A 6,000-nucleotide genomic window follows, 5' to 3' on the forward strand; every position below is an offset into this window, starting at 1 on the left:
CTTGGAATTCGTGCGTAAGGTATGTGTCTTCAACATATCTTTGTTTTCTGAGTTTGTTAAAGGAAAGATTTATAGCCTTTCCTCTTTGTTTTTGAACTTTGTTAAGGATCAAGAATATATTTGATAATGTAAATGACTCTTACGGGTGGTTACCCCTACCTTGTTCATCATTTGGGAATGAATGTTTCTAGTGGGGAAGACTGAAACACCCTAGTTTTTGGACCTTAAAAAATTTCTTGGAATTCTGATCTCTAGACCCAATATGACTCGTGGGTATGAGCCGTATGTTGGGGTACAGATGGTATGGTCCAGTTGTAGACTGATCAGTGTTGGTTGGTGGGATGGGTTTTGGTTACTGGAATAGGTATGACTTAAAGGTATGATTCGTATTGGCGGTGAAAGATCATTTGGTTCCTTAAATTATCTTAGACTTGGTTACTTAGGTTGGATCTAAGTACGAGTGGATCACCATGATCCGTAAGCCAGGGTAAGAATCGTACCACGGACTCGTGTGGTGGACAGTGTCTAAATATTTCTTAGGCGTAAATGTAACACCCCAATTTTCTGAACCGGAACGTTACACGGTTCTTATGACCGCGAGGGACCACAAGCTAACCCATGACTAATATCTGTACCTGTATACTGCAAATCATGACAAAATAATGCAGAAAACATGTATTGTAAGGCCATAAGGCTCAATTGAAATAATATCATAACATCCATAGGGTAATGAATACCCAAAACAACTGAACATAAATCTAAATAGTGAATATGAAAGCCTCTAATACTGTCTGAATAAGGAGTTGAAGGAACATGTCTCCAAATAACTCCGTAAACTGATAACTAGCTAAAATATTAATGAATAAATCAAATCATATTGTCCTCGAATGAAGAGGACTCATTGAATCTCTGCGATTGGAGATGCTATTGCTACTGCTGATCTGGAGCTCGTGTCTCTTGACCTATGGTGTAACATGAAAAGAAAGTACCATAGCACAAATGCGTCAGTACAGGGGAATGTACTGAGTATACGAGTGAGGTAGGCTAAATGCAAGTGGGTTTCATGCATGAACAATGCTAACTGACTGACTGATATGAACGTGAGAGTGCAAACATGCATACATAGTAACTGGAATCATGAATGCGTGATAGCTAGATCTGTAAGCTAATACATGGTTTATTGATAACTAACATGACTGATACTGTAGTTTTGATAACATGGGCGACTGTGTCTGACAGTCTTGAATATGACGGAACTTTCTGAGTTCCATGCTATAACTAGATTTGACTGTTTCTAATAGTCCCGGTATACTGATATCTAAAGAACTATCTGAGTTCTTTAACTGAGACTGAGTCTGAAACTGTGGGAGGAAGTTGTTTAACCGACATGCCCCATATGTGCCATTATGGATAAGCTGGGGTCCAACTTTGCCCCGACTGGAAGGGTGTCAATACTGTGCCACTGGTAGAGACAAGTTATGAGTGACCCTTATCTGGTAGGTACTCAAGTGAGAACGATGGGAACCCTAAACTGACAGGTTAATCCACCTCATCAACTCTAATTTTATAAGTTAAGATGTCTCAACCTACGCTGGATACGTAGTTCTGAAATGCGAGGATGACTACTAGGAATCACACCTTAAACTCATAGGTGAGTTCCCATCCTTGGGTTCGCTCGGTGCTAACTTCTACTCCCATCTGAAGAGACTGAACATGATTTAACTGACTGTACGTGAGTGGAACTTGCTAAATTCTGTTGACTGACGGAATACTACTGATATCTGATAACTGACTGAGATCATGAGGTTTCCTAAGTCACATAACTGACTGAATTCTACTAAATCATGGCTTGACTTTGGATATCGTGAAACATGACATGGCTCTAGGCACACAACTATAGTTTTCTGGTACGAATACCCCCCAGGACTCGATAGAAGGAAACGGGCACACATGACATGACTTGATCATAAGATTTGAGTCCACAATTCACAATATCGTAAGTAGGGGATAGTATACTTCATGTATTTATTCAACATTTCAAACATGGTAGGTAAGGCATTGATATATGTTGTGTACATAATTTATATCTCCATTATCATACATGCTTCACACCCCAACAACAACAACACATAAATAGCATGGAAATTCATATTGGAGTGTATAGCTAACATGAACTTGTTATTTAGATATCATGAGATCATGTAAATATGAATTCCTAGCATACTAGGCATTTTATCGAACACCTTGCATTCATCCTTTAAGGCATAGGTGGATTTCATAGTTGCATTATATCAAACCACCTAAAGTTCATGTTTTTTTTTTCAACTAACAACGACAACCTTCATGAAATATACAGTCACGATACTATTATATAGCAACACTAACAAACATCAACACGAGTATGATTATATCAGCACAACCAACCAAAATTTTGTGTTTAAAGATTGATTTTTGAACTTCTCAGATGAAAGGAATCCGTGGATGAACACTACGCATACCTTGGAAGGAAGGTTCTTGATGATTGACGGAGGAATTTCCTTGAAATTGGATCTTCAAGCTTAATTGTGCAACCCTAGTTATTTTTATCCTATAATGCTCTTGGATAATGAACTTTGAGATGTTAATAGGGTTGTAATATGTTTAGAAGCTATAAATTTTGTAATGTTAAGTTTAGGGACATGTAAGGAGTGTCAAAAGACTTAACTACCCTCAAAATTACTCAAAACCTAAGTGTTTTCATGGCTGAAATCATAGATGTGCGTTGCACATCCCGTCGCACATGCTAAGATGTGCACCACACATCCTATCGCACAAGCATGGATATGCGTTACAAATCCTATCGCATTAGAAGGGTTTGTGTGCCGCACATGGTATCAGACGTTTGGTCCACTAGCCATGTGCGATTGTTAGGCGTCACACTTCTCTTTGCAAGGCCATAACTTCATGCTCGGGTGTTGGATTTTGGTAAAATTGGTATTATTGGAAAGATAATTCTATTCTCTACAATTTGGTGGGTCTAAATATGCCACAATGTCGCATATCAATCATGTTATTCTTGTTCAAAGATGACCCTTGCAAAATCAAACACTAAGACTTGCTGGATTCAAAAACTCTTAGCTTGCATTACTTTAAGTGACTCATATGAGCATGCTTAAGACATCGTAAGCTATATTATTGCTAGGATATTCATTTTAATTCATGCACTAAAGTGCTACTCATAGGGTAGAAGGTTTCATACGTAGGAAAATTGGTTCACTTCCTAGCTTAGAAACATGTGAGGTATTACAATATCTCCCCCTTGGGAACATTCGTCCTCGAATGAGAACTTACTAAGAGGGGATAAAAGATAAGCAGAACCTAAACTGGACATGAATGACAAAAATATGATCTCAGGACTGACACGACTAATAAATTGAATACATCATACTGAACATGCATATCTGATGCACGTGTAACTGATACATGAATGCATAACTGAGTAATCCGATAAACTGAGTTTCTCAAAGTGAGAATTCATAGCTGATGCATGATTAAATACTGTAATGGTACATGAATGCATGATTAAGTATGCAATGGTAATTAATGCCAAGTTTATACTGGGAACTTGAGTATGCGACTGAATAAACTTAAGGGGAACTGTTACCTTGAGCTTGATCTGAGTTGGCGGAGAAGAGGTTAGGATACTTGGTACGCATATCTACCTCTGCTTCCCAAGTAGCTCCTTCATTAGACTGATTTCTCCAAAGAACCTTGACCATAGGGACTTCTTTGTTCCTCAAACGATGAGTCTGATAATCTAAGATTTTGACTGGAATCTCTTCATAAGAGAGGTTGTTCTGAATGTCCATGCTTTGTATAGGGACTACAACTGCTGGGTCACCTATGCACTTCTTGAGCAAGGAGACGTAGAAGACTGGATGAACCAAGGCTAGATCTGAAGACAATTCAAGCTCATAAGCTACCTTGCCAAAACGATTGAGAATCCTGAAGGGACCGACATATCGGTGACTGAGTTTCCCTTTCTTGTTGAACCTCTTCACTCCCTTTATGGGAGAGATCTTAAGATAAACATATTCATTGACCTCAAACTCGAGATCCTTTCTACGAACGTCTGCATATGACTTTTGTCTGCTCTGAGTAGTCCAGAGTCTCTATCTGATCAACTAAACTTTCTCTAAGGCATTAAATAACAAGTCAGGACCTATGACTGAGGCCTCACTAACTTCGAACCAACCAATCAGAGATCTGCATCTCCTACCATAGAGAGTTTCGAATGGAGCCATCTGAATACTAGAATGATAGCTATTATTGTATGCAAACTCAATCAAAGGCAAGTGGTCATCCCAACTTCCCTTGAAATCAATTGCACACGCCCTTTGCATATCTTCCAAAGTCTGAATGGTCCTTTCTGCTTGACCATCTGTTTGATAATGAAACACTGTATTGAGATGGACTTGGGTACCAAGACCCTTTTGGAATACTTTCCAGAAGTGAAAGGTGAACTGGGTACCTCTGTCTAAGATGATAGATAGTGGAACACGGTATAATCTAACCAAATCCCTAATATAGAGTTTGGCATAATCCTCAGCTGAATAGAAGGTACGAACTGAAAGGAAATAAGCTGATTTGGTCATTCTGTCTACAATGACCCAAACTGAATCATGCTGATGACAAGTGCGAGGCAAACCCATCACGAAGTCAATGTTCATTTCTTCCTACTTCCAAGTAGGAATGGTAAACTCCTGCATGGAACCACTAGGTTTCTGATGCTCTATCTTAACCTGTTGACATGTAGAGCACTTAGCCACAAACTCTGCAATATATCTCTTCATCCCACTCCACCAATAGATCTCCTGCAGATCAAGGTAAATCTTAGTGACCCCTGGATAAATAGAGTATCGCGCACCATACGCCTCTGCAAGAATTTGCTGCCTTAAGTCATCTACACCTGGAATGCACAAACGACCTTAATAATTAAGAACACCATCTCTCCCTTAGGAGAAAATCTAAAATTTCTGACCCTGAACTAACCCTTTTATCTTCACAAGGCTAGGATACCTGTCTTGCTTTTCTTTTACCTTAGAAAATAGAGATGACTCTGAATTTCTATGAACACATACACCTCCCTCTGAAGAGTCGATTAAGCAAACGCCTAGTCTGGCAAGATGATGAATCTCCTAAGCTATCTTTTTCTTGCTATCTTCAACATGAGAAATACTACCTATAGAGAGCCTACTGAGAGCATCAGCCATAATGTTGGCCTTGCCCGGATGATAAAGGATACTCATGTCATAATCCTTCAAGAGCTCTAACCACCTTCTATGATAAAGATTGAGATCTTTCTGAGAAAAGACATACTGGAGACTCTTATGATCTGTGAAGACATCCACATGAACTCCATATAAATAATGCCTCTAAATCTTCAAGGCAAATACTACGGCTGCTAACTCAAGATCATGAGTAGGATAATTCTTCTTATAGGGCTTTAATTTTCTGGAGGCGTAGGCGATGACCTTACCATACTGCATGAGGACACAACCTAAACCACTTTGGATGCATCACAATATACTATAAACCCATATGAACCATTTAGAAGAGCTAGAACTGGAGTTGTAGTGAGTCGAGTCTTCAAATCCTAAAAAGTCTTCTCGCAAGAATTGACCACTGAAACTTGACCTTCTTCTGGGTCAATATGGACATAGGATATGCAATAGAATAAAACTATTTGACAAACTATTTGTAATAGCTAGCCAAACCTAAGAAACTCCTAATATATGATGGAGAGATAGGGTGAGGCCAATTTCTTACTGCTTTGGTTTTCTGAGAATCTACTCTAATGCCATCACCAGAGATAATATGGCCAAGGAATGCTACTGATCTTAGCCAAAATTTGCACTTACTGAACTTGGCAAATAACTGATGATCCCTGAGAGTATGAAGAATAATTTTGAGATGGTCTAAATGATCATGCTTTGTGCGAGAATAGACAAGAATATCATC

Source organism: Capsicum annuum, chromosome 4, assembly GCF_002878395.1.
Source record: "Capsicum annuum cultivar UCD-10X-F1 chromosome 4, UCD10Xv1.1, whole genome shotgun sequence".
Classification (NCBI taxonomy): domain Eukaryota; kingdom Viridiplantae; phylum Streptophyta; class Magnoliopsida; order Solanales; family Solanaceae; genus Capsicum; species Capsicum annuum.